At 37.4% G+C, this 10,067-nt stretch overlaps 1 long non-coding RNA gene across 1 annotated transcript in view; it reads right to left on the bottom strand.

Annotated features, from left to right (window-relative positions):
• Positions 1-8,866, bottom strand: part of LOC122565192 — a 39,465-nt gene extending 30,599 nt beyond the window's left edge. The window contains exon 1 of the long non-coding RNA XR_006316109.1: positions 4,384-8,866. This is a non-coding gene — a long non-coding RNA (uncharacterized LOC122565192). The remainder of the gene's footprint in view (positions 1-4,383) is intronic.
• Between the last annotated feature and the right edge of the window lie 1,201 nt (positions 8,867-10,067).

Raw genomic sequence — 10,067 nt, 5'->3', positions numbered from 1 at the left:
CCAGTCTGTTCAGCCTCTCCCTATAGCTCAGGTCCTCCAACCCTGGCAACATCCTTGTAAATCTTTTCTGAACCCTTTCAAGTTTCACAACATCTTTCCGATAGGAAGGAGACCAGAATTGCACGCAATATTCCAACAGTGGCCTAACCAATGTCCTGTACAGCCGCAACATGACCTCCCAACTCCTGTACTCAATACTCTGACCAATAACGGAAAGCATACCAAACGCCTTCTTCACTATCCTATCTACCTGCGACTCCACTTTCAAGGAGCTATGAACCTGCACTCCAAGGTCTCTTTGTTCAGCAACACTCCCTAGGACCTTACCATTAAGTGTATAAGTCCTGCTAAGATTTGCTTTCCCAAAATGCAGCACCTCCACAAAATAATGTGAACAAAAATATGTTTACCAAGTGAACTGTCCATTTTTTCCACACCTTTTATCAAAGTTTTTGGTGGAAGGCTCTGTCTACCAAAGATAAGTTCAAATATAAGATAATGAGCTGAATTTGCATTTTGAGATTTAAAAAAAAACTAAGTTGTTTAACAGGGGAAAAAAATATAAACATTGCAATTTTGTAGATTTACTTCGACTATAACTTTCAGAACTTATCCTAAGTCGTGGAAGAGAAAAGGACCAAACTCTTTAATGTTAATGCTAGTTAAAATGTTGTAATTAGAGACTAATAATCACTTATTTTTGTTGACATTATGTTAATTAAAATTAATTATATAAAATGTATTTTATTCTATTAATTAGAAAAAATATAAACTTGAAAAATGTCCTAACTTACTCTAGAGAAACATTGTAGAAGGGAGAAGATGCTCAAGAGAGAGGAGTCTCAGGAGAACACACTGAATAGAATAGAATCCCTACAGTGTAGATCCAGGTCCTTTGGCCCAACAAGTCCACAATGACACTCCGAAGAGTAACCCACCCGGACCCATTCCACAAACCTAATGCTCTACATTTACCACTGACAATTGCACCTACCCTACATATCCTTGAACACTATGGGCAATTTAGCTTGGCCAATTCACCTAACCTGCACATCTTTGAATTTTGCAAAGAAACCGGAGCACCTGGAGGAAGCCAACGCAGACATGGGGAGAATTTGACAACTCCATGTGGACAGTCGCCCAAGGCTGGAATCGAACCTGGGTCTGGCAGGCAGCAGTGCTAAGAACTAAAACAACAGTTGCTTTCCCAGCAACACACTCATGACTCAAACCACTGAGCCACTGTGCTGCCCCTCAGCATGAGTGGCAATTTCAAAAAGGGGACCAGTAAAGTGCTCAAGATGCGAGATATATGCTTTAAACCCCCTTTCTTAGGCTTTGAAGTTTATACTCAAATAAATTTATGGTCTTAGTAATTAGTGTGCTCCTTCTTATTAAAGGTTTGTAGCAGCTTTCTACTGACATTTTCAATTGTCATAGGCTCTTGACAATCTCACATGTGGGGATGGACAAAAGCACAGTTGAAGAGAGAAAAGGCAACAGTGCTTGAAGGAATGCATAACAGACAGCCTTGTAATTACTATTTGGCTGGACAAGAGATTTTTTTTGAAGAAGTAATTTTCAAATAATGGCAAAACCTTGTTATTTTCAATCTGGGAAAGAGAAGATTAGAGACTATTTATCTTTAACAAAGTCTAATAAATGCAGAAGTTATTTTCTAATTGAAGAATTAACGCTTACATACTTTTAAAAAAAAATTGGCTGGAGGTGGGAGAAAGCCACAGGTTGAGAAGGTACAAAGGCAAATATAGAATTGTCTGACAACAACCTGAGAACAGTGGGATATGGATAAGTTTGAACGATTCTATTGCCCTACGTCAGAAAGCAGGTGTGAGTATTGACATGAATTACATACTTCCCTCCTTCAATAGTTATGCTGTCATTCAGGCATGATGTTTACACAGTGGTGGTGGTTTGGTCAACTAAAATTGCGAAGAGGTCGGTTGGTGACTTGACCATCCAAGGACAGATTTTTGATCTTGTGTTAAGATGATGTGGGTGTACTCTACCTTTAAATAAGGTAAAAGCTAGCAGAACTACCTGGCAGCACCAAGTGCTCTGAACAAGATATAATGTAATGTTTTGGTCCAGCAGCTAGTGTAGCTGGTTGCCTGGAGACAAAAACAAATTTGAATTAGGCCAATCAGTTCAAATTATATCCCCCTACCAAAAAAAAAACAAACTCCAATCAAGGTTGAACTTCGTACATTGACAATATTAAATCCAATGCTTTGAGGGTACATGACCAGGGCAAAGTGAACAGTTGGGGGAGAACTGCCAAGTGACCAGCATTTGCAGGCTGCCCAGAGAATAACTCTCTTCAAGGTACCTTTATCTAACACTGACCTGTGAAACAAATCCCGAAGAAGAAAAGACGACAAAGATACAAAGAGAAGATTCGACAGCTGGCTGGTTTCGAAATTTGAATTTTTGGTAAATCTTAATCAGGAGGTTTTATCAGATTAATATTGTAGAAGGGGAAGGTAAAAGACAGGTTAGAGAAAGGAGTTGTAAATAGTTGTTCTCTGTTATACTTTTAAGAAATATAGTTAATTTTTACTTTAAATCGTGACCTTTGGGATAGTTCTTGGCCTCTCAAATTTTCACAGATGACAAAAAGGGGATAAGTCTTTTCTGTGTTGCTGGTTTACATTCAGAGGATTCTCCCAAACTGTTACAAACACAGGTAAATCTGTGCTGTAATCTGAAAATTTGAGAGGGCAAGAACTATTCCAAAGGTCACTATTTAAAGTAAAAATTAACAACTTTATTTCTTAAAGTATACAGAGAATAATTAACTAACAATTATTTACAACTCCTTTCTCTAACCTATCTTTTACCTTCCCCTTCTACAATACTAGTCCGATAAAACCCCCAATTAAGATTTACCAAAAATTCAAATTTCAAAACCAGCCAGGTGTTGAATCTTCTCTTTGTATCTTCCAGACTTCTTTTCTTATTCTTAGGAATTGTATTTCACAGGTTGCTGATAGATAAAGATATCTTTAAGAGAGCTATTCTCCAAGCAGTCTGCATGTGCTGGTAGCTTGGCAGTTCTCTCCCAACTGTTCAATTTCCCCTGGTCTCACACCCCCAAAACATCAGATTGTGTCATTGGCTTTTAATATTGTCAATATACTAAATTCAAACTTGAACAGAGTTTGGTTTTCTTTTGGGTATAATTTAAACGGATTGGCCTCATTCAAATTTGTTTTTGTCTCCAGGCAATCAGCTACACTAGCTGCTGGACCAAAATGTTACATTATATCTTGTTCGGAACACTTGGTGCTGTCAAGTAGTTCTGCTAGCTTTTAACTTTCTTCAAGGTACAGTACATCCACATCTTCATAACACTTCACAATATGCCAGAATCTAGTTAGCATAACCCATGTAAGAATGGGGCTTTACAAGGCTTGTGGCATAGAGGTGGCAGTGAATAAATGCACAACTTAATCTAAGTGATGGGATAAAGAGAATATTAGTGACATTGAAGGACAGTGGAAGGGAGTTTGTGAGGGACTTTGTTTCTCCCCCCCCACAACCCTATCATATTGTAACTTCTTTCTTCACTATACCCTGCCAGATATTCATTATTTATCATCCAGAAGAAAGCAAGAAAAATACAAGCAGAGGAAGAGAGAAAGAGGGAAGTCAGGAACAGAGAAGCACACGAGAAAACAAAAGATACAGAAACAGGATGGGAAAAGCAAAAAAGCAAAGCAAAAATTACAGAGAGAGATCATTCAAGCCCTCTAACTGATCATATCCAATTACATCAGACATCACATTATAAAGCAACAATTTCACATAATGCTGCAAAATCCAAACGTGAAACTCCAGTCTGTATTAACATCATTGACAAATAATTTTGAGGTATCATTAACTCTATGACAGTGTAATGAAGTAGCATATGTTCCCAAGAGGCTCAATGTAAAAGTGTAATGGGAAGAATAGCTAAGCTATATCCAAAATTAAGTGCCACTTCTAGTGATCTGAATTTTTCTCACTTGATTGGGTACAGTTAGTTAGATGGAAAATGGATAGGGGAAAGGCATTGCGGATTTACATTACAATCAATCCTGTAAATGCATTTTATTGCTTCCTTACAGTGTTTTCTCTGGTTCTGATGCAACTTAGAAACTCCAACTTTTTGGTAAAACTTCTTGGGCTTTCAACAGAGGAGAATGTCAACTGAGAAGTGTTGGAATAGTGGCAGGGCGCTAGTAATCCAGGTGCCCAGGTTAATGTTCTGGGAACCAGAGTACAAATTCCACCATGCCGATATTGGTATTTGAATTCAATGAAAATCTGGAACTAAACGCTTGCCAAATGGCAACCATGTAAACACTGTTGATTGCTCACCAATTGCCTTTAGAAAGGGAATCTGCCATCTTTACCCTTTCTAGACTACACGTGAATCCAGAACAATGGCAATGACGGATCGTCAATAAGTACTAGTTTAGCCAGAGACATCCACATCCTACGATCAAAAATAAAACAAAGGGTCAATACAGTAAACAGTCCATGGCCTTCACTGGAGTCAACTGGAGACAGTTAATGGGAACCTGGACATAGCAAAATGATTACTGAATGCGTTGCCTAAATTGGTGGTGGAAATTTCAACATTAATTTGAAAAAGTAGTTTGCAGTGGCATTGGACTAACTGGTTTGCCTTTGAGTTGATACAGGCTCAATAGCCTATATTGCATAATTCTATGATTTGTGAAAGGACATCAAAGATGGTGATCAAATGGATTATGAAAGAGAAAAAGTTTGAAACCCAGAATTTCTCATCTCTGCTGTGATATCAGGTGAGACATCAACCGAATCCCCAAAGTACAGGCAAACCAAATGGGCTGAGTAAGCATAGAATGCTATCTTGCATCTCCGGGTGCATGTTTTAACAGAGTCATATACTCAGCATCTGAGTAGAGTTAAAGGACAGACTTGAGAAATGTTGCACTAATACTTCAAATAACACGTGCAATACTGAGAACGTAAGTTGTCAACTTTACTACTTAGTCTATGGTGATTTAGCTAACCACAACCATCTTTAAAAGCTGCCTCGACATCTACAGGAGAAAAAAGGAGAAATCACTGAGGATCTTTCCCGAATGGTTATCTGCTGTCTGTGATGAATTCCACTTGTTCTTGTTTCCAATTATGAATATTGTAACATTCAGGAAATCAGGTGTTCCAACAATTGCCAGGTGACTATATTCAAGCCTGCTGGTCGAAATTTGTTACAAGGCTTTCAACAGATCAAAATTGTTCAAGTAACTAAAAACAGTTCAAAGGATATAAGTTTCTGGAGTTGGACACAGTACAACATCATGAGACAAAAGTCTCCATGTTTGAGATTGTTGAGAAAGCAACTGAACTATATGGATTGTGCAGTTGAGGCAGAGGTAGAAGTTCCAAGAATAACTGAATAATTCTGTGCAATTAACTCAAGAAAGAAAGAGAGTTCTCAAAGTCAGTTGGTGCAACTGAACAAAATTAAAGCTCAGGGAAAAAACAAACATTCAGGGACAGTACTGGCTTGATGTCTGCAGTCTGTGAAAAGTTGCAGTATAGTTCCCAGAATCCAAGAGAGTTTAGACCCTGGAAGAGGCAAAATACCAGAATGTAAGCAGTCATTAAGGCACTTTATGATGGAGTGACTCAAGAGTTTCAATACCAATTATTAAAATTGAAACTTCAGAATTCTGATGTTTTTGGAGAATGGATGACTCTTTAACTCTTATAAATCCATGGTAACTGTCTTGATCTTATGTGCTATTTGAGATGTTCTGTGGAATGTTCGACAATGGTATGCCTGCTACCCATATTTACCTCAAATTAATTCTGGGGATATTAGAAAAAAATTGTATGGTCATTGCAGACTGTATTACTATTCCAACTTTGTATAGTAGTTTATGATTCCTCATTTGAAACTGAAATTATGTGGCTTTATTCTCTAAGTGCCTGGGACCCTCACTTCATCAACATAAGTTGCTTGTACCTAGCCAATTGCAAATTAAATTTTGCCCTCCTATTTAGGATTGTAACGTGACCTTACTGAGAAGTATTTATAGATCTTAGGTGAGGATCTATTCTGCTTGGAGAAATCACCATTAAAGGGTCAGGCTACTTTGTGGCATTATTAGCTGTTCAACTGAGGTCTATGAATCTAGAACACTGATTCTCATGGCATTATATCACATTGCTGGTACATTTTTTCATTGATATAAAGGCAATGATTTGCAGAGAGATTTGGCATACACATGATACTGCATGAGCTATTGGAGGGAATGTAAATATACCTAAACTCACCGGGGTCATCAAAGAGATGAACACATGCACATAAAACATTAAAATCATGTTTGTACCTAACATTCAAAAGACTCAATCAACTCAAGGTTTTTAAAAATCAATTTAGTTGTTTGTGCGGTTAACAGATTTGGTGTTTTAGTCCTTTCTATCAGCTCCACTTGTTAATGTATCATGAGAACTTAATACAACGTTAACAAAAACAATAAAAATGGACAAATTAAACATCCAGAACAGAGGTTTAGTTTTGAACTATGCAGTTGATGGTCATATCCCTTGGTTAAGGGGGTCTGAATTTTGAAATGTCAAGTAGTACTTATTTTAAATCCCAATACTTGCATTTACAAATCTCACTAATCTGTGCCTCTTCCAACTTGGTCTCAATCTTTTAAATCACTGCTAAGGCGCAACTTGATGGTCAATTCCATGTAAACCTTTGTTCATCGATGATTTCAGTATGCCCATTTACATCAAGATGCTCTGCAACTTCAACTACTACTCTTCATGAAATATTTCCTAAGAATTTTGTGGGGAAGGGAGACATAGTTCAGAGGGCATTATAGTATCCATGGAATTGTACCTCAGGGCTTTCACTAGACAGTATAGGGTAGAGAAAATATCTTTTTTTTAAAAAAATGACAGACCATGGCAGTGAGTGTGTGAAGTAACTTCACCATCCAAAAAAACCCAGTCTCCTGTCAAGGTTTCACAGGCAGTATTAAACTTCTATTGACAGTTTCAAAATAGTAACATCACATTATTCAAAGAGGGGTCCTACAGCTTTACTTAATAATTCACACGGAAAATAGCTGGATAAATATCCACCTGACTAATTGTAGTTCTAAGCCACTTGGATGAAACTTACCAGAATTGATCCTTAATCTCTTTGGAGTTAGTTGGTCTCAGTGCAACAGCAGCAGGAGTGCTCCAGAGTGTTTCTACAACTATGGGTTAAACAGCTCAGCATTCACTTGTTAAAAAGTGAATACTGGATGAAGGCATGCATAGGTTTAGTTGTGATGCCTCTCTCCAGTCTAACCAAAGAAGAGAGGGAATAAAGATGGCTACATAGATAAGGTACTTGACATTCCTGTATAAATTTAAGAGTTCAAGAGTAAGAGGGACAAAAATATTAAATAATTTTGGTTTAAGTAGCAGGGCCTTTAGCACTATATATCACATTAAGATCATGTCTTTCCAACCTGAATTAATGAAATGTTACTAACATTTTCAGTTTCCAACTACATGGACAGCAATCATGGTATAATTATCATGAGTGGATTTGAGAAAAAGAAATAGGTCAGAATTCTTACTCCTGGTGACATTTGCTAGTGTAATGACAGGTTCAGCAGTGATTTCATCAACAGTAGAATATCCTGGTGCTATTCACTATCCAGATCACAAAACAAAAAGTGCCATGGAGTGCCTTCAGTCCAACTCGTCCACACCGACCAGACATTCCAATCTGACCTAAATCCCTCCAAAGCATTTCTATTCAATATACCCATCCCGATGTTTTTGACAATGAGACCTTTGTTCTATTCTCGAATGGCTCAGAGAAAGACTAATAAAAAGCTGTATGTGCTTCATTTCAGGAAGATGAGCATTTATGAATTGGTCTCTGGTGATCCCACAAATAAATGCTAATTTGGTTTTATTCTAGCAGCAGATCCAGTTAAAAATCTTGAGTTATTAGAACAAGAATAAAAATATTAAAACCGAATAACATTATTACAGCCATAATGACAGACAAAGCAGTGGCAGCAAAGGGTTTGTTTCCTCGTAAAGATTAGATTCAGGAAAGCACAAGAAACATACAAAAAAAAAAATCCTGAAGTAGCTGGATTAAATATTATGAAGTACTAGTTTGGGCAAGCACCAGCTTCACAAATTTTCAAAAGGCATCTGATTGAGTTCATGGAAAAGGTGGTAGCATTTCATGAACCTTGGCTGAAAGATGAATGCCTAGCTGCTGGCAGTTCACATCAGAACATTGAACTGAACCTTATTTATCTGATGCAGAAACCTTTTAAAGTTGATTTATCAAAATTATGCAGCATGGTGCCAGAATTGAGAGAGCTGACCAAAAGCTTGGGTGAAAAATGAGGTTATGAGAGGAACTTTTTTTTTAAAAGGAGCCAGAGGTTTTGTCAAAAAACTCGAGTTAATGAGAAAAGGCCTAAAACAACCAAAATCATTTGACAACAATAAGAAGAGTGAATGTACAAAATAGTCCAGAGTCAGAAGCATGGGTGAGGCGAAGGAGGCACCTCTGGTGATTATGGAGTCAGTAATTAATTTAGGCTTAAGAATTTAAAGATGAACTGAAATTTTTTAAATTTCAGCACAAGCAGCTAATAAGTAATTGTAAAACTTTCTCTTCCAAGCCAATTAGAAGTTAGAACCAAACACATTTAGAGAATTTTATTTACCTGTTTTGCACAAAGCCCAATTTCCAGACTTCTAAATTAGATTAGATTAGATTAGATTAGATTACAGTGTGGAAACAGGCCCTTCGGCCTAACAAGTCCACATCGACCCGCCGAAGCGCAACCCACCCATACCCCTACATTTACCCCTTACTTAACACTACGGGCAATTTAGCATGTCCAATTCACCTGACCTGCACATCTTTGGACTATGGGAGGAAACCGGAGCACCGGAGGAAACCCACGCAGACACGGGGAGAACGTGCAATGTCGCAACCTATTTCCATGAAATAAGTTTTCCAACTGGTAAGAGTTCATGTCTCAAGTCCCAAATCATTCTTTTTTGGAACTGCAATTCTGAACAGGAAACAAACTGGACTTGAAATGTTAACTGTGTTTTTTCTCTTTACAGATGCTGCCATACTTGCTGACTTCTCCAGTACTATGTCTTTATTTCAGATCTCCAGCATCCACTCTATTTTACTTTTGTTTCCAATTCTCAGACCTGGGTGCAAAATGAAGACACTCAAAACGGAAATCATTGGCTAAGTAAATGTCAAAATAAAAGAGCCTGAGCAATATTTCAAATAGTATTTATTCCAGTCTACATACTTCAGGCCTGCTGTTTGTTCCACTGGACTGTACAGCCATATTTTGCATTTTGTGAAAACTGGACATAAAAACAACTTCTTATTCAAAAAAATCTGTACAGCAAGGTTCCTAAATACTCCAATACAAATTGTTCCTATACAGATGACATACAATATGGAATGATGACTTTTCAAAATAAAGTTACGTTCATATTATGGATTTCTATTTGTCGAAATATAAAAACACTGTTATTTCTCTTTTGGGCACATTTTTGATGCAGGGCATTCAACAGATGTGATTGCCTATCATGTCAGGTTTGGCTTCTGGATATTATTCCATTACTCTCAAATCCAGAAACAAAACTTACAAAAATTCAGTTTTTCATTTGGAGTTGGGGTGTTGTCAAATTCAATCATTCCTGTCACAGTTGAGAATTAATGAGCCAAACTTCAGATCGTTAAAATCAAACCTTGGCACCAATTCACAGGCAAAGTCTCAGGTGTAACACAGCAACAAAGACAAAGAGGACAAAACAGTATTTACCTGTTCAACTTACAGAACAACAAACGGTGACATAGAAAATCGAGCATGCTGCAGCCACCCTGTTACCTTTGATAGCAATATTTACACCTGGCTAATATGAATCTATTGGACCTCAACTGCTGTTTCAATTAAATGATTTATTTATCCATTAATGAGGTAACAACAGTTGTA

This window comes from Chiloscyllium plagiosum, chromosome 31, assembly GCF_004010195.1.
Source record: "Chiloscyllium plagiosum isolate BGI_BamShark_2017 chromosome 31, ASM401019v2, whole genome shotgun sequence".
Taxonomy (NCBI): domain Eukaryota; kingdom Metazoa; phylum Chordata; class Chondrichthyes; order Orectolobiformes; family Hemiscylliidae; genus Chiloscyllium; species Chiloscyllium plagiosum.
Note: the sequence above shows the minus strand (reverse complement) of the source record. Positions and strands in the feature narration are given on the sequence as shown.